Source organism: Ranitomeya imitator, unplaced genomic scaffold (assembly GCF_032444005.1).
Source record: "Ranitomeya imitator isolate aRanImi1 unplaced genomic scaffold, aRanImi1.pri SCAFFOLD_257, whole genome shotgun sequence".
Taxonomy (NCBI): domain Eukaryota; kingdom Metazoa; phylum Chordata; class Amphibia; order Anura; family Dendrobatidae; genus Ranitomeya; species Ranitomeya imitator.
The window spans coordinates 197,233-216,826 of record NW_027193808.1 but is presented as its reverse complement, the minus strand read 5'-3'; the positions used below and the strand labels follow the sequence as shown (position 1 = coordinate 216,826).

General features: G+C 43.8%; 1 non-coding gene and 2 pseudogenes across 1 annotated transcript; all 3 read left to right on the top strand.

Annotated features, from left to right (window-relative positions):
• The first annotated feature begins 519 nt into the window (after positions 1-519).
• On the top strand, positions 520-712 carry LOC138654319 (U2 spliceosomal RNA). Its single transcript, XR_011316195.1, has one exon. It is a non-coding gene; the product is annotated as a U2 spliceosomal RNA (small nuclear RNA).
• A 6,164-nt stretch (positions 713-6,876) lies between these two features.
• LOC138654286 (U2 spliceosomal RNA) lies at positions 6,877-7,077 on the top strand (annotated as a pseudogene).
• Positions 7,078-13,237: 6,160 nt separating this feature from the next.
• LOC138654284 (U2 spliceosomal RNA) lies at positions 13,238-13,438 on the top strand (annotated as a pseudogene).
• The last annotated feature ends 6,156 nt before the right edge of the window (positions 13,439-19,594 follow it).

Genomic DNA, 19,594 nt, shown 5'->3' with positions numbered 1-19,594 from the left:
GTTCTGCCATACATACCACATTTGTGACCACCGATCATGAATTCTTTTGGAAGACATTGTTTACCTCTTGTGGACCACCGACTTTGAAATGCGGTGTATGATAGGTATTTGAAAAAAAGGAAAACTGGTGTCTGTGCTGATCTCGAATCTGCTAGTCTTGTGTCTTGTAGATACACCTGTGTGAGGAGTATTCTAATGCTTTTGACCAACCAGGTGCGCTGCCTGCAGTCGATAGAATCTTAGCACGGAACCTTCACCTGCAGTCACAATGGGGATGGTGGGTGTGTCAAAGTGGGCAGAGTTATGCAGATTCAAAACGCGTTGGGCGCAGCTTCAACGAGCACACACAGACACACACAGCCAAACAACCGACCAAAACCCAAGCACACCCGAACTGTCATTGAGAATGCATCCAGAGTTTCTGAAAATGTCTTCCTTGCGGCAATCTTTGGCTCGGTCTCCACAATGGGTGTCGGTTGTAGGCCTGGGTGCGTCTGAAATGGCCAACCATTTCAGGCCATCGCTTCTCGGCCTCCTATGGCTAAGATCAAGTGTAGTATCTGTTCTTATCAGTTTAATATCTGATACGTCCCCCATGTGGGGACCATATATTAAATGGCTTTTTGGAACAGGGAGCTGGAAATGGAGCTTGCTCTGTCCACTCCATGCATTGACCCGCTATTGCAGTCTCTCCGGGAACAGTGCACTCCTTCTCTGATCCGGTTTCTAAAAACAGATTGAATGGAAATTAGTCAGCACAGCAAGTTGTCTTGGAACCCTAGATGGGAATTTATTTCAGGGTTGTTAAGGAAGCACATTTCACATGCCGCTGGCTGCCAAATGTAGCATGCTGCTCGATTTCACTTGCCTAATTGCAACATTTTGTGTGCCTTGCTTTCACCTCTGTATGTATGTATGTATGTATGTATGTATGTATGTATGTATGTATGTATGTCAAGCATTGCATTGCATTCAATAGGCAATCAATCAATCAATCAGGCAATCAATTTTCAGTCTTTCCTGGTTGCTGCCACAGGTGTGTTAAGATGTAGGCCTGAATTAGGCCTTTCTTACAGTGTAGCAAATATACTGTGCCATCTACAGAATTAGGCCCCTGCCTGCTGTCAGCACTTGGTATTTAAATTGAAGCATCCAATGAGTAGTTCTGCCATACATACCACATTTGTGACCACCGATCATGAATTCTTTTGGAAGACATTGTTTACCTCTTGTGGACCACCGACTTTGAAATGCGGTGTATGATAGGTATTTGAAAAAAAGGAAAACTGGTGTCTGTGCTGATCTCGAATCTGCTAGTCTTGTGTCTTGTAGATACACCTGTGTGAGGAGTATTCTAATGCTTTTGACCAACCAGGTGCGCTGCCTGCAGTCGATAGAATCTTAGCACGGAACCTTCACCTGCAGTCACAATGGGGATGGTGGGTGTGTCAAAGTGGGCAGAGTTATGCAGATTCAAAACGCGTTGGGCGCAGCTTCAACGAGCACACACAGACACACACAGCCAAACAACCGACCAAAACCCAAGCACACCCGAACTGTCATTGAGAATGCATCCAGAGTTTCTGAAAATGTCTTCCTTGCGGCAATCTTTGGCTCGGTCTCCACAATGGGTGTCGGTTGTAGGCCTGGGTGCGTCTGAAATGGCCAACCATTTCAGGCCATCGCTTCTCGGCCTTTTGGCTGCGATCGATCAGTTTAACTGTGAGATTGTAGTCAGGTCGGGTGCTTTCGGTACCCTCTCTCTCGGCCTGGGGGGATCGCTCCTCTTCGGAGGGGCTTCACCCCCCTGCTGCTATAGGGAGAGAGGATTAGTCCGGAGCAACGAGTTGCGATCGCCTTAAAAGGGCGCTAGCCTTTTTTTGTGTTTACAGCTGGAGTTCTTTCTCGGAAGGATGCCGGCTGCACTTACCTTTGCATCGGGTGAACCCCGGATGAGGAACACGGTCCGTATCGAGGTCTTGGAGAGATTCCGGAAGGAGAAAGAAATCCGCTACGTTTGCAACACCGTCCTTCTTGGGATCCTGGAGTTCGGCAGAGAGGACATCTTCTGTTTTCAGGACAATGAGCAGAAAGGTACTTATACTATTACCTTTAGGAGCCATGGTTGTTGTCAGCAGTTGGTCCAAAAGGTGAATGACAACATCTTTGCTGATGAACTGGAGGGCCTGGTCTTCTCCCTGCTTTTCGTCCAAGAGGAGGTACAAATGATTGTTTTCTTTCCAAATCCTTTTGTGGAAGTACTGGACATTTTAACCTGTTTGCGTCGCTATTGCGATGAAGTAACCTTTCAAGGGAATGTTAAAAACGCCGTTGGTTTCTGGTGTGGCAAGCGGAAATTCCTGGTGCGGCTGAAGAAAAATCCGGAGGGCTTTGGAGGAACAGAACATCCCCCCTCTACCATCACCATTGGGAAGAGCCGTGGCTACTTATTCTACACAGGTATGCCTATGTATTGCAGGAACTGTGGCAAGATGGGGCATACCCAAGGGAATTGTGTGGAAAGAAGGGCATTCCGCTGCAGCAATTGTGGTCAATTCGGACACTTCATGAAGGATTGCCCTCAAAAGAAGGCTTGTAACCTATGCGGGGAGGTTGGACATATGTTCCGAGGATGCCCACATAGGACTAAAGTCCGTACGTATGCAGAGGCGGCTGAGAGACCCGTGCCAAGGCAGGAACCAGCTATTGTCCCGGTCCATGCTGAGCTGAGTATCCCGGAGACCGGAGTAAGGCCTGAGCCAAGTCCCACTGTTCCTACAGCAGGGGAGGCGGCTGAGAAGGCCAAGGGCGCAGAGGAGAAGGTGGGGACGGAGCAGGAGTGTGGTGGCCCTCAGGGAGGCCCTCCTGTGTCGAAGTCCCGGAAAAAGGGCGGAGGGCGGACCACCCAGAGACTGGAGCAGGGGGACTCTCCCGTTGGGGGGGTAACCCTTGTGTCGAAGGTCTCGAATGAGGCTGGTGTGTTGGAGCAGAGCGCCCCCACTATGTTGGCGGTGGGGGGCACTGTGGCGAAGACCCCAGTCATTCCCAGGGACTCGAGCCAGCAGACCGCAGTTTTTTCTCCTACAGGTGATGGTGTGGATGAGGTCATTGTGCCAGATCCGGAGGCCCCCCAGGAAGTAAGAGGCCATGTAGCTATCACAGAGGACGACTGTACGAGTGAGCTGCCTGAGCCTTCTGGAAAGAAGCTGCGAGGGGATACTCTTCTGGAGGCCAATCCAGAGTCTCCGGATGTGTGTTTTCCCAGCGGAGACATGTGGCTGAACACGGACTCTTCTGGGTATCCATTACCGGGTTCCTCGGATCCCCAGAACATTGACTCTTTTTCCACACTGCCAGATGTGATTGAGGAGTTTATGGAAGTCATTGAGGATATCTCTCCTCCCTCATGACATAAATGCCATCCATGAGGTGTCTCTCACTTAATGTGAGATCTCTAAAGAGCCCTGTCCGCAGGGCTGCTCTTTTTGATTTTTTTGAAACATTAGACTTTGATATATGTTTTTTACAGGAGTGTGGTCTGCAGCATGGAATCCGGTATAACGAGATAAAAAAGGACTGGAAACTAGGGCCCTCTGTATGGTCGGGCTCGAACGAAAACAAGTCTGCTGGTGTGGGTCTGCTCTGCCGAGGTAATAACATCATCATCTCCTCTGTTACTGAGATTGTACCCGGCAGAGCTATCCTAGTGCATTTGTGTTTTAATAATTTTAATTTCCGTGTCATTAATGTGTACGCTCCACCAGATAAACAGGAGCGTATACGTTTGTTTGAAATTCTACCGGTATTCTGTGTAGGGTCATCTCCTCTCTTGGTAGCTGGGGACTTTAATTGCCTGAATGTGAATGAGCGCCGAGGAGGGGGTGACCCAATCCGTAAGTTAGATAAGTCGTGTTTTTTACTAAATAGCTTGCAGACTGATTTTAAGTTATGCGATGCCTGGAGGTCGCTTTCGCCGACGGACCCAGGATTTACATGGTCCGGTCGGGGAGTGGCTTCCAGGATCGATTTTATGTTTTTATCTGAGGATTTTAGCCCTGTACAATTTGTTTTAATGCCTAATTTATTCTCTGATCATAAAATGTTAAGCGTAAAGATAGAATATCAAGGAGAGCTGAGGATAAATAGAGGTTTGTGGCGTCTGGGGGTCCATTTGCTGGAAGACCCTCAGGTGAGGTCAGACTTCTGTAATGCCTACCAGGAATGGAGACAGTTAAGGCCTCCATATATTAAAATCCTATCCTGGTGGGAAGTGATCAAAGATAAAATAAGGTTTTTTTTTATCAGGGCTGGAAAGAGGAAGGCGCGGCGGAAAAAGCAGATTTATGTAAATTTAAATATGAGACTGCAAACTCTCCATAAATTTAAAGAGATAGGACTAGAGGTGGAAGATGATATTGCAAGCCTAAAAACTGAAATACAATTGTGCCTTGATCAAAAAGGTAAAGAAATAATTTTTAATTCCAAAGTGAAACATTTAGAAGAAGGTGAGAAGTGTACACGTTTCTTTTTTAAAAAAGTGATGGAGAAAAAGGAGACGATCACCTGTCTTGATGGAGAAACAACTGTGGAAGGTATGAAGAAGGTGGCTTTTAATTTTTATAGAGACCTTTTTAGTAAAAAAAGTGTAAATAATGTTTTTTTACAAGATGCTCTTAATATCCTGGATTTTAAGTTAAGTTCTGTAGACCAGGGGTTTTTAATAGAAGATCTTAGCATGGAAGAACTTTTTAGTGTTTTTAAAAGTTTTTCAAAAGGGAAAGCCCCAGGAGCAGATGGTCTACCTGTTGAATTTTATTTGACTTTTTGGGATGTTTTAAAGGAGGATCTTTTAGCACTTTTTAAAGAGGTTTTTATGTGTTCAGAGCTGCCTAAGTCATGGAGGAGGGGGATAGTGTCCTTAATTTATAAGAAAAAGGGCGCTCGTGATGACCTCAGGAATTGGAGGCCTATCACCCTCCTCAACATGGACTATAAAGTTTTAGCTAAAATTATTGCTTGTCGTTTTAAAACTGTGATTAATAAATTGATACAACCCGAACAAGTATGTGGAGTACCAGGGAGGAATATTGCTGAGATTTTAAATGTTATTAGAGATGCAATATGGTACTCTAGGGATAGAAGTCAGAGCCTGGCCCTGTTGGCGCTGGACTTTGAAAAGGCGTTTGACAGGGTCTCGCATGAGTATCTTTTTAAAGTTTTAAAACAAATGGCGATCCCCGACATGTTTTTATCTCGTATTATGATTTTATATAATAATGTGTTTTCTCAAATTTCTGTCAATGGTTTTTTAACAGATTTTATCCCGTTGGAATCCGGAGTGAAGCAGGGGTGTCCATTATCCCCAATTCTTTTTATTTGTGCTATGGAACCCCTGCTGTGTATGATCCGGAGAGATAAAGTGGTCCGAGGGGTTCCTATTCCGGGTGGAGGAGGGGCCCAAGTCAAAGTATTTGCCTACATGGATGATGTTACTGCCATCTGTACAGATCCTGCTTCACTCCGGAGAGTGGTAATGTGCACCAATTTTTTTAGTCAGGCTTCAGGTTTTAAAATGAATTTTAATAAAACTGAATGTTTGATTTTGGGTTCCTGGGATACAAATGACCTACCAGCAGTAAAATTGAGGCACGACGAGGTAAAAATTTTGGGTATAGTATTTGATGCTAAAAATGATGGACACGTGAGCTGGGAGGAGGTACAGCATAAAATGGTGAAAAAGCTCTCCTTCTGGAATTTGAGATGCTTGTCGATTGAAGGGAAAATTTTAATTATTAAATCTGTTTTATTGCCTATGATGCTTTATGTTGCCATGGTATATCCTCCTTCTGAGTTGATACTAAAAAAACTAACTCGATGTATTTTTATGTTCATTTGGGGATCAAAAATGGAAAAGCTGAGGCGAACGGAAATGTACAAGAAACAACAAAATGGAGGAAAAGATGTCCCTGACTTGCATTTGTATTTATATGTAAATTTCTTTTGTTTTTGTTTTAAAGTTTTTAACACTAATTCTACTTTTAGTCTGTTTTTAAAATATACTTGCGGTTTTATCTTTAAAAAATGGTTCAGGCCATGTTTATCAGCACCCATTTTATTATGCCCGCCCAAGCATTTTATTGTTTTAGAAAAGGTGATAAGGACTCATAAATTAAAGGACTTGGATGCCGATCTCCTTCTGGACAGAAAAAAATTGATGGTTCATCTGAGAAGAGAAGAAGGAGTGTCCCCTGTGAGCAACTTCTCCTGGAGTAGATCCAAGCGTGTGTGGAGGAACGTTTTTGGGAAATTCTTGGCCAACATTCACAAAGACATCGCATGGATGGCTGCCCACCAGTGCCTCCCAACCAGAGACTTCCAGCACAGGAGAGGCCTGGTGGCGCGGGCAAAGTGCCCAAGAGACTCTTGCCGAGAGGATGAGACTGTTTTGCACCTTTTCTGGAACTGCTGTTTTGCACAAGAACTTTGGGGGAGATTGGGGATACTTTTAAAATGGGTTTGTGGTCTTAAAGATTTTAGCTATGAGTATGTTTTATATGGACTTTTTAATTGCCCCACTACACACCAGTTCAAAGTATGCTGGTGTATAATAAACTGTGCCAAAAATGCAATCTGGAAAGCGAGAAACATTTTACTTTTTAACCGTGATTTTATCTCTGTAAATGATTGTATTAAATTGGCTTTTAGTGAAATGTTTATTTATTTCTTAAAGGATGTTAAAGATGTGGGGAAGAAGGAAGCGAATCGTAGATGGTGTTTTTATATGTGGAATACTGTTTTATATTAAGTTGTTTCATGTTGTTGTATTTTATTATTGTAATTGTTTATGTTTCTTTTGCACAAAAGGTTTCATTTTTTCTTGTTGTTCTATGTCTTATGACTAAATAAAATTTTGTTGAAACCTTATCTGTTCTTATCAGTTTAATATCTGATACGTCCCCCATGTGGGGACCATATATTAAATGGCTTTTTGGAACAGGGAGCTGGAAATGGAGCTTGCTCTGTCCACTCCATGCATTGACCCGCTATTGCAGTCTCTCCGGGAACAGTGCACTCCTTCTCTGATCCGGTTTCTAAAAACAGATTGAATGGAAATTAGTCAGCACAGCAAGTTGTCTTGGAACCCTAGATGGGAATTTATTTCAGGGTTGTTAAGGAAGCACATTTCACATGCCGCTGGCTGCCAAATGTAGCATGCTGCTCGATTTCACTTGCCTAATTGCAACATTTTGTGTGCCTTGCTTTCACCTCTGTATGTATGTATGTATGTATGTATGTATGTATGTATGTATGTATGTCAAGCATTGCATTGCATTCAATAGGCAATCAATCAATCAATCAGGCAATCAATTTTCAGTCTTTCCTGGTTGCTGCCACAGGTGTGTTAAGATGTAGGCCTGAATTAGGCCTTTCTTACAGTGTAGCAAATATACTGTGCCATCTACAGAATTAGGCCCCTGCCTGCTGTCAGCACTTGGTATTTAAATTGAAGCATCCAATGAGTAGTTCTGCCATACATACCACATTTGTGACCACCGATCATGAATTCTTTTGGAAGACATTGTTTACCTCTTGTGGACCACCGACTTTGAAATGCGGTGTATGATAGGTATTTGAAAAAAAGGAAAACTGGTGTCTGTGCTGATCTCGAATCTGCTAGTCTTGTGTCTTGTAGATACACCTGTGTGAGGAGTATTCTAATGCTTTTGACCAACCAGGTGCGCTGCCTGCAGTCGATAGAATCTTAGCACGGAACCTTCACCTGCAGTCACAATGGGGATGGTGGGTGTGTCAAAGTGGGCAGAGTTATGCAGATTCAAAACGCGTTGGGCGCAGCTTCAACGAGCACACACAGACACACACAGCCAAACAACCGACCAAAACCCAAGCACACCCGAACTGTCATTGAGAATGCATCCAGAGTTTCTGAAAATGTCTTCCTTGCGGCAATCTTTGGCTCGGTCTCCACAATGGGTGTCGGTTGTAGGCCTGGGTGCGTCTGAAATGGCCAACCATTTCAGGCCATCGCTTCTCGGCCTTTTGGCTGCGATCGATCAGTTTAACTGTGAGATTGTAGTCAGGTCGGGTGCTTTCGGTACCCTCTCTCTCGGCCTGGGGGGATCGCTCCTCTTCGGAGGGGCTTCACCCCCCTGCTGCTATAGGGAGAGAGGATTAGTCCGGAGCAACGAGTTGCGATCGCCTTAAAAGGGCGCTAGCCTTTTTTTGTGTTTACAGCTGGAGTTCTTTCTCGGAAGGATGCCGGCTGCACTTACCTTTGCATCGGGTGAACCCCGGATGAGGAACACGGTCCGTATCGAGGTCTTGGAGAGATTCCGGAAGGAGAAAGAAATCCGCTACGTTTGCAACACCGTCCTTCTTGGGATCCTGGAGTTCGGCAGAGAGGACATCTTCTGTTTTCAGGACAATGAGCAGAAAGGTACTTATACTATTACCTTTAGGAGCCATGGTTGTTGTCAGCAGTTGGTCCAAAAGGTGAATGACAACATCTTTGCTGATGAACTGGAGGGCCTGGTCTTCTCCCTGCTTTTCGTCCAAGAGGAGGTACAAATGATTGTTTTCTTTCCAAATCCTTTTGTGGAAGTACTGGACATTTTAACCTGTTTGCGTCGCTATTGCGATGAAGTAACCTTTCAAGGGAATGTTAAAAACGCCGTTGGTTTCTGGTGTGGCAAGCGGAAATTCCTGGTGCGGCTGAAGAAAAATCCGGAGGGCTTTGGAGGAACAGAACATCCCCCCTCTACCATCACCATTGGGAAGAGCCGTGGCTACTTATTCTACACAGGTATGCCTATGTATTGCAGGAACTGTGGCAAGATGGGGCATACCCAAGGGAATTGTGTGGAAAGAAGGGCATTCCGCTGCAGCAATTGTGGTCAATTCGGACACTTCATGAAGGATTGCCCTCAAAAGAAGGCTTGTAACCTATGCGGGGAGGTTGGACATATGTTCCGAGGATGCCCACATAGGACTAAAGTCCGTACGTATGCAGAGGCGGCTGAGAGACCCGTGCCAAGGCAGGAACCAGCTATTGTCCCGGTCCATGCTGAGCTGAGTATCCCGGAGACCGGAGTAAGGCCTGAGCCAAGTCCCACTGTTCCTACAGCAGGGGAGGCGGCTGAGAAGGCCAAGGGCGCAGAGGAGAAGGTGGGGACGGAGCAGGAGTGTGGTGGCCCTCAGGGAGGCCCTCCTGTGTCGAAGTCCCGGAAAAAGGGCGGAGGGCGGACCACCCAGAGACTGGAGCAGGGGGACTCTCCCGTTGGGGGGGTAACCCTTGTGTCGAAGGTCTCGAATGAGGCTGGTGTGTTGGAGCAGAGCGCCCCCACTATGTTGGCGGTGGGGGGCACTGTGGCGAAGACCCCAGTCATTCCCAGGGACTCGAGCCAGCAGACCGCAGTTTTTTCTCCTACAGGTGATGGTGTGGATGAGGTCATTGTGCCAGATCCGGAGGCCCCCCAGGAAGTAAGAGGCCATGTAGCTATCACAGAGGACGACTGTACGAGTGAGCTGCCTGAGCCTTCTGGAAAGAAGCTGCGAGGGGATACTCTTCTGGAGGCCAATCCAGAGTCTCCGGATGTGTGTTTTCCCAGCGGAGACATGTGGCTGAACACGGACTCTTCTGGGTATCCATTACCGGGTTCCTCGGATCCCCAGAACATTGACTCTTTTTCCACACTGCCAGATGTGATTGAGGAGTTTATGGAAGTCATTGAGGATATCTCTCCTCCCTCATGACATAAATGCCATCCATGAGGTGTCTCTCACTTAATGTGAGATCTCTAAAGAGCCCTGTCCGCAGGGCTGCTCTTTTTGATTTTTTTGAAACATTAGACTTTGATATATGTTTTTTACAGGAGTGTGGTCTGCAGCATGGAATCCGGTATAACGAGATAAAAAAGGACTGGAAACTAGGGCCCTCTGTATGGTCGGGCTCGAACGAAAACAAGTCTGCTGGTGTGGGTCTGCTCTGCCGAGGTAATAACATCATCATCTCCTCTGTTACTGAGATTGTACCCGGCAGAGCTATCCTAGTGCATTTGTGTTTTAATAATTTTAATTTCCGTGTCATTAATGTGTACGCTCCACCAGATAAACAGGAGCGTATACGTTTGTTTGAAATTCTACCGGTATTCTGTGTAGGGTCATCTCCTCTCTTGGTAGCTGGGGACTTTAATTGCCTGAATGTGAATGAGCGCCGAGGAGGGGGTGACCCAATCCGTAAGTTAGATAAGTCGTGTTTTTTACTAAATAGCTTGCAGACTGATTTTAAGTTATGCGATGCCTGGAGGTCGCTTTCGCCGACGGACCCAGGATTTACATGGTCCGGTCGGGGAGTGGCTTCCAGGATCGATTTTATGTTTTTATCTGAGGATTTTAGCCCTGTACAATTTGTTTTAATGCCTAATTTATTCTCTGATCATAAAATGTTAAGCGTAAAGATAGAGTATCAAGGAGAGCTGAGGATAAATAGAGGTTTGTGGCGTCTGGGGGTCCATTTGCTGGAAGACCCTCAGGTGAGGTCAGACTTCTGTAATGCCTACCAGGAATGGAGACAGTTAAGGCCTCCATATATTAAAATCCTATCCTGGTGGGAAGTGATCAAAGATAAAATAAGGTTTTTTTTTATCAGGGCTGGAAAGAGGAAGGCGCGGCGGAAAAAGCAGATTTATGTAAATTTAAATATGAGACTGCAAACTCTCCATAAATTTAAAGAGATAGGACTAGAGGTGGAAGATGATATTGCAAGCCTAAAAACTGAAATACAATTGTGCCTTGATCAAAAAGGTAAAGAAATAATTTTTAATTCCAAAGTGAAACATTTAGAAGAAGGTGAGAAGTGTACACGTTTCTTTTTTAAAAAAGTGATGGAGAAAAAGGAGACGATCACCTGTCTTGATGGAGAAACAACTGTGGAAGGTATGAAGAAGGTGGCTTTTAATTTTTATAGAGACCTTTTTAGTAAAAAAAGTGTAAATAATGTTTTTTTACAAGATGCTCTTAATATCCTGGATTTTAAGTTAAGTTCTGTAGACCAGGGGTTTTTAATAGAAGATCTTAGCATGGAAGAACTTTTTAGTGTTTTTAAAAGTTTTTCAAAAGGGAAAGCCCCAGGAGCAGATGGTCTACCTGTTGAATTTTATTTGACTTTTTGGGATGTTTTAAAGGAGGATCTTTTAGCACTTTTTAAAGAGGTTTTTATGTGTTCAGAGCTGCCTAAGTCATGGAGGAGGGGGATAGTGTCCTTAATTTATAAGAAAAAGGGCGCTCGTGATGACCTCAGGAATTGGAGGCCTATCACCCTCCTCAACATGGACTATAAAGTTTTAGCTAAAATTATTGCTTGTCGTTTTAAAACTGTGATTAATAAATTGATACAACCCGAACAAGTATGTGGAGTACCAGGGAGGAATATTGCTGAGATTTTAAATGTTATTAGAGATGCAATATGGTACTCTAGGGATAGAAGTCAGAGCCTGGCCCTGTTGGCGCTGGACTTTGAAAAGGCGTTTGACAGGGTCTCGCATGAGTATCTTTTTAAAGTTTTAAAACAAATGGCGATCCCCGACATGTTTTTATCTCGTATTATGATTTTATATAATAATGTGTTTTCTCAAATTTCTGTCAATGGTTTTTTAACAGATTTTATCCCGTTGGAATCCGGAGTGAAGCAGGGGTGTCCATTATCCCCAATTCTTTTTATTTGTGCTATGGAACCCCTGCTGTGTATGATCCGGAGAGATAAAGTGGTCCGAGGGGTTCCTATTCCGGGTGGAGGAGGGGCCCAAGTCAAAGTATTTGCCTACATGGATGATGTTACTGCCATCTGTACAGATCCTGCTTCACTCCGGAGAGTGGTAATGTGCACCAATTTTTTTAGTCAGGCTTCAGGTTTTAAAATGAATTTTAATAAAACTGAATGTTTGATTTTGGGTTCCTGGGATACAAATGACCTACCAGCAGTAAAATTGAGGCACGACGAGGTAAAAATTTTGGGTATAGTATTTGATGCTAAAAATGATGGACACGTGAGCTGGGAGGAGGTACAGCATAAAATGGTGAAAAAGCTCTCCTTCTGGAATTTGAGATGCTTGTCGATTGAAGGGAAAATTTTAATTATTAAATCTGTTTTATTGCCTATGATGCTTTATGTTGCCATGGTATATCCTCCTTCTGAGTTGATACTAAAAAAACTAACTCGATGTATTTTTATGTTCATTTGGGGATCAAAAATGGAAAAGCTGAGGCGAACGGAAATGTACAAGAAACAACAAAATGGAGGAAAAGATGTCCCTGACTTGCATTTGTATTTATATGTAAATTTCTTTTGTTTTTGTTTTAAAGTTTTTAACACTAATTCTACTTTTAGTCTGTTTTTAAAATATACTTGCGGTTTTATCTTTAAAAAATGGTTCAGGCCATGTTTATCAGCACCCATTTTATTATGCCCGCCCAAGCATTTTATTGTTTTAGAAAAGGTGATAAGGACTTATAAATTAAAGGACTTGGATGCCGATCTCCTTCTGGACAGAAAAAAATTGATGGTTCATCTGAGAAGAGAAGAAGGAGTGTCCCCTGTGAGCAACTTCTCCTGGAGTAGATCCAAGCGTGTGTGGAGGAACGTTTTTGGGAAATTCTTGGCCAACATTCACAAAGACATCGCATGGATGGCTGCCCACCAGTGCCTCCCAACCAGAGACTTCCAGCACAGGAGAGGCCTGGTGGCGCGGGCAAAGTGCCCAAGAGACTCTTGCCGAGAGGATGAGACTGTTTTGCACCTTTTCTGGAACTGCTGTTTTGCACAAGAACTTTGGGGGAGATTGGGGATACTTTTAAAATGGGTTTGTGGTCTTAAAGATTTTAGCTATGAGTATGTTTTATATGGACTTTTTAATTGCCCCACTACACACCAGTTCAAAGTATGCTGGTGTATAATAAACTGTGCCAAAAATGCAATCTGGAAAGCGAGAAACATTTTACTTTTTAACCGTGATTTTATCTCTGTAAATGATTGTATTAAATTGGCTTTTAGTGAAATGTTTATTTATTTCTTAAAGGATGTTAAAGATGTGGGGAAGAAGGAAGCGAATCGTAGATGGTGTTTTTATATGTGGAATACTGTTTTATATTAAGTTGTTTCATGTTGTTGTATTTTATTATTGTAATTGTTTATGTTTCTTTTGCACAAAAGGTTTCATTTTTTCTTGTTGTTCTATGTCTTATGACTAAATAAAATTTTGTTGAAACCTTATCTGTTCTTATCAGTTTAATATCTGATACGTCCCCCATGTGGGGACCATATATTAAATGGCTTTTTGGAACAGGGAGCTGGAAATGGAGCTTGCTCTGTCCACTCCATGCATTGACCCGCTATTGCAGTCTCTCCGGGAACAGTGCACTCCTTCTCTGATCCGGTTTCTAAAAACAGATTGAATGGAAATTAGTCAGCACAGCAAGTTGTCTTGGAACCCTAGATGGGAATTTATTTCAGGGTTGTTAAGGAAGCACATTTCACATGCCGCTGGCTGCCAAATGTAGCATGCTGCTCGATTTCACTTGCCTAATTGCAACATTTTGTGTGCCTTGCTTTCACCTCTGTATGTATGTATGTATGTATGTATGTATGTATGTATGTATGTCAAGCATTGCATTGCATTCAATAGGCAATCAATCAATCAATCAGGCAATCAATTTTCAGTCTTTCCTGGTTGCTGCCACAGGTGTGTTAAGATGTAGGCCTGAATTAGGCCTTTCTTACAGTGTAGCAAATATACTGTGCCATCTACAGAATTAGGCCCCTGCCTGCTGTCAGCACTTGGTATTTAAATTGAAGCATCCAATGAGTAGTTCTGCCATACATACCACATTTGTGACCACCGATCATGAATTCTTTTGGAAGACATTGTTTACCTCTTGTGGACCACCGACTTTGAAATGCGGTGTATGATAGGTATTTGAAAAAAAGGAAAACTGGTGTCTGTGCTGATCTCGAATCTGCTAGTCTTGTGTCTTGTAGATACACCTGTGTGAGGAGTATTCTAATGCTTTTGACCAACCAGGTGCGCTGCCTGCAGTCGATAGAATCTTAGCACGGAACCTTCACCTGCAGTCACAATGGGGATGGTGGGTGTGTCAAAGTGGGCAGAGTTATGCAGATTCAAAACGCGTTGGGCGCAGCTTCAACGAGCACACACAGACACACACAGCCAAACAACCGACCAAAACCCAAGCACACCCGAACTGTCATTGAGAATGCATCCAGAGTTTCTGAAAATGTCTTCCTTGCGGCAATCTTTGGCTCGGTCTCCACAATGGGTGTCGGTTGTAGGCCTGGGTGCGTCTGAAATGGCCAACCATTTCAGGCCATCGCTTCTCGGCCTTTTGGCTGCGATCGATCAGTTTAACTGTGAGATTGTAGTCAGGTCGGGTGCTTTCGGTACCCTCTCTCTCGGCCTGGGGGGATCGCTCCTCTTCGGAGGGGCTTCACCCCCCTGCTGCTATAGGGAGAGAGGATTAGTCCGGAGCAACGAGTTGCGATCGCCTTAAAAGGGCGCTAGCCTTTTTTTGTGTTTACAGCTGGAGTTCTTTCTCGGAAGGATGCCGGCTGCACTTACCTTTGCATCGGGTGAACCCCGGATGAGGAACACGGTCCGTATCGAGGTCTTGGAGAGATTCCGGAAGGAGAAAGAAATCCGCTACGTTTGCAACACCGTCCTTCTTGGGATCCTGGAGTTCGGCAGAGAGGACATCTTCTGTTTTCAGGACAATGAGCAGAAAGGTACTTATACTATTACCTTTAGGAGCCATGGTTGTTGTCAGCAGTTGGTCCAAAAGGTGAATGACAACATCTTTGCTGATGAACTGGAGGGCCTGGTCTTCTCCCTGCTTTTCGTCCAAGAGGAGGTACAAATGATTGTTTTCTTTCCAAATCCTTTTGTGGAAGTACTGGACATTTTAACCTGTTTGCGTCGCTATTGCGATGAAGTAACCTTTCAAGGGAATGTTAAAAACGCCGTTGGTTTCTGGTGTGGCAAGCGGAAATTCCTGGTGCGGCTGAAGAAAAATCCGGAGGGCTTTGGAGGAACAGAACATCCCCCCTCTACCATCACCATTGGGAAGAGCCGTGGCTACTTATTCTACACAGGTATGCCTATGTATTGCAGGAACTGTGGCAAGATGGGGCATACCCAAGGGAATTGTGTGGAAAGAAGGGCATTCCGCTGCAGCAATTGTGGTCAATTCGGACACTTCATGAAGGATTGCCCTCAAAAGAAGGCTTGTAACCTATGCGGGGAGGTTGGACATATGTTCCGAGGATGCCCACATAGGACTAAAGTCCGTACGTATGCAGAGGCGGCTGAGAGACCCGTGCCAAGGCAGGAACCAGCTATTGTCCCGGTCCATGCTGAGCTGAGTATCCCGGAGACCGGAGTAAGGCCTGAGCCAAGTCCCACTGTTCCTACAGCAGGGGAGGCGGCTGAGAAGGCCAAGGGCGCAGAGGAGAAGGTGGGGACGGAGCAGGAGTGTGGTGGCCCTCAGGGAGGCCCTCCTGTGTCGAAGTCCCGGAAAAAGGGCGGAGGGCGGACCACCCAGAGACTGGAGCAGGGGGACTCTCCCGTTGGGGGGGTAACCCTTGTGTCGAAGGTCTCGAATGAGGCTGGTGTGTTGGAGCAGAGCGCCCCCACTATGTTGGCGGTGGGGGGCACTGTGGCGAAGACCCCAGTCATTCCCAGGGACTCGAGCCAGCAGACCGCAGTTTTTTCTCCTACAGGTGATGGTGTGGATGAGGTCATTGTGCCAGATCCGGAGGCCCCCCAGGAAGTAAGAGGCCATGTAGCTATCACAGAGGACGACTGTACGAGTGAGCTGCCTGAGCCTTCTGGAAAGAAGCTGCGAGGGGATACTCTTCTGGAGGCCAATCCAGAGTCTCCGGATGTGTGTTTTCCCAGCGGAGACATGTGGCTGAACACGGACTCTTCTGGGTATCCATTACCGGGTTCCTCGGATCCCCAGAACATTGACTCTTTTTCCACACTGCCAGATGTGATTGAGGAGTTTATGGAAGTCATTGAGGATATCTCTCCTCCCTCATGACATAAATGCCATCCATGAGGTGTCTCTCACTTAATGTGAGATCTCTAAAGAGCCCTGTCCGCAGGGCTGCTCTTTTTGATTTTTTTGAAACATTAGACTTTGATATATGTTTTTTACAGGAGTGTGGTCTGCAGCATGGAATCCGGTATAACGAGATAAAGAAGGACTGGAAACTAGGGCCCTCTGTATGGTCGGGCTCGAACGAAAACAAGTCTGCTGGTGTGGGTCTGCTCTGCCGAGGTAATAACATCATCATCTCCTCTGTTACTGAGATTGTACCCGGCAGAGCTATCCTAGTGCATTTGTGTTTTAATAATTTTAATTTCCGTGTCATTAATGTGTACGCTCCACCAGATAAACAGGAGCGTATACGTTTGTTTGAAATTCTACCGGTATTCTGTGTAGGGTCATCTCCTCTCTTGGTAGCTGGGGACTTTAATTGCCTGAATGTGAATGAGCGCCGAGGAGGGGGTGACCCAATCCGTAAGTTAGATAAGTCGTGTTTTTTACTAAATAGCTTGCAGACTGATTTTAAGTTATGCGATGCCTGGAGGTCGCTTTCGCCGACGGACCCAGGATTTACATGGTCCGGTCGGGGAGTGGCTTCCAGGATCGATTTTATGTTTTTATCTGAGGATTTTAGCCCTGTACAATTTGTTTTAATGCCTAATTTATTCTCTGATCATAAAATGTTAAGCGTAAAGATAGAGTATCAAGGAGAGCTGAGGATAAATAGAGGTTTGTGGCGTCTGGGGGTCCATTTGCTGGAAGACCCTCAGGTGAGGTCAGACTTCTGTAATGCCTACCAGGAATGGAGACAGTTAAGGCCTCCATATATTAAAATCCTATCCTGGTGGGAAGTGATCAAAGATAAAATAAGGTTTTTTTTTATCAGGGCTGGAAAGAGGAAGGCGCGGCGGAAAAAGCAGATTTATGTAAATTTAAATATGAGACTGCAAACTCTCCATAAATTTAAAGAGATAGGACTAGAGGTGGAAGATGATATTGCAAGCCTAAAAACTGAAATACAATTGTGCCTTGATCAAAAAGGTAAAGAAATAATTTTTAATTCCAAAGTGAAACATTTAGAAGAAGGTGAGAAGTGTACACGTTTCTTTTTTAAAAAAGTGATGGAGAAAAAGGAGACGATCACCTGTCTTGATGGAGAAACAACTGTGGAAGGTATGAAGAAGGTGGCTTTTAATTTTTATAGAGACCTTTTTAGTAAAAAAAGTGTAAATAATGTTTTTTTACAAGATGCTCTTAATATCCTGGATTTTAAGTTAAGTTCTGTAGACCAGGGGTTTTTAATAGAAGATCTTAGCATGGAAGAACTTTTTAGTGTTTTTAAAAGTTTTTCAAAAGGGAAAGCCCCAGGAGCAGATGGTCTACCTGTTGAATTTTATTTGACTTTTTGGGATGTTTTAAAGGAGGATCTTTTAGCACTTTTTAAAGAGGTTTTTATGTGTTCAGAGCTGCCTAAGTCATGGAGGAGGGGGATAGTGTCCTTAATTTATAAGAAAAAGGGCGCTCGTGATGACCTCAGGAATTGGAGGCCTATCACCCTCCTCAACATGGACTATAAAGTTTTAGCTAAAATTATTGCTTGTTGTTTTAAAACTGTGATTAATAAATTGATACAACCCGAACAAGTATGTGGAGTACCAGGGAGGAATATTGCTGAGATTTTAAATGTTATTAGAGATGCAATATGGTACTCTAGGGATAGAAGTCAGAGCCTGGCCCTGTTGGCGCTGGACTTTGAAAAGGCGTTTGACAGGGTCTCGCATGAGTATCTTTTTAAAGTTTTAAAACAAATGGCGATCCCCGACATGTTTTTATCTCGTATTATGATTTTATATAATAATGTGTTTTCTCAAATTTCTGTCAATGGTTTTTTAACAGATTTTATCCCGTTGGAATCCGGAGTGAAGCAGGGGTGTCCATTATCCCCAATTCTTTTTATTTGTGCTATGGAACCCCTGCTGTGTATGATCCGGAGAGATAAAGTGGTCCGAGGGGTTCCTATTCCGGGTGGAGGAGGGGCCCAAGTCAAAGTATTTGCCTACATGGATGATGTTACTGCCATCTGTACAGATCCTGCTTCACTCCGGAGAGTGGTAATGTGCACCAATTTTTTTAGTCAGGCTTCAGGTTTTAAAATGAATTTTAATAAAACTGAATGTTTGATTTTGGGTTCCTGGGATACAAATGACCTACCAGCAGTAAAATTGAGGCACGACGAGGTAAAAATTTTGGGTATAGTATTTGATGCTAAAAATGATGGACACGTGAGCTGGGAGGAGGTACAGCATAAAATGGTGAAAAAGCTCTCCTTCTGGAATTTGAGATGCTTGTCGATTGAAGGGAAAATTTTAATTATTAAATCTGTTTTATTGCCTATGATGCTTTATGTTGCCATGGTATATCCTCCTTCTGAGTTGATACTAAAAAAACTAACTCGATGTATTTTTATGTTCATTTGGGGATCAAAAATGGAAAAGCTGAGGCGAACGGAAATGTACAAGAAACAACAAAATGGAGGAAAAGATGTCCCTGACTTGCATTTGTATTTATATGTAAATTTCTTTTGTTTTTGTTTTAAAGTTTTTAACACTAATTCTACTTTTAGTCTGTTTTTAAAATATACTTGCGGTTTTATCTTTAAAAAATGGTTCAGGCCATGTTTATCAGCACCCATTTTATTATGCCCGCCCAAGCATTTTATTGTTTTAGAAAAGGTGATAAGGACTCATAAATTAAAGGACTTGGATGCCGATCTCCTTCTGGACAGAAAAAAATTGATGGTTCATCTGAGAAGAGAAGAAGGAGTGTCCCCTGTGAGCAACTTCTCCTGGAGTAGATCCAAGCGTGTGTGGAGGAACGTTTTTGGGAAATTCTTGGCCAACATTCACAAAGACATCGCATGGATGGCTGCCCACCAGTGCCTCCCAACCAGAGACTTCCAGCACAGGAGAGGCCTGGTGGCGCGGGCAAAGTGCCCAAGAGACTCTTGCCGAGAGGATGAGACTGTTTTGCACCTTTTCTGGAACTGCTGTTTTGCACAAGAACTTTGGGGGAGATTGGGGATACTTTTAAAATGGGTTTGTGGTCTTAAAGATTTTAGCTATGAGTATGTTTTATATGGACTTTTTAATTGCCCCACTACACACCAGTTCAAAGTATGCTGGTGTATAATAAACTGTGCCAAAAATGCAATCTGGAAAGCGAGAAACATTTTACTTTTTAACCGTGATTTTATCTCTGTAAATGATTGTATTAAATTGGCTTTTAGTGAAATGTTTATTTATTTCTTAAAGGATGTTAAAGATGTGGGGAAGAAGGAAGCGAATCGTAGATGGTGTTTTTATATGTGGAATACTGTTTTATATTAAGTTGTTTCATGTTGTTGTATTTTATTATTGTAATTGTTTATGTTTCTTTTGCACAAAAGGTTTCATTTTTT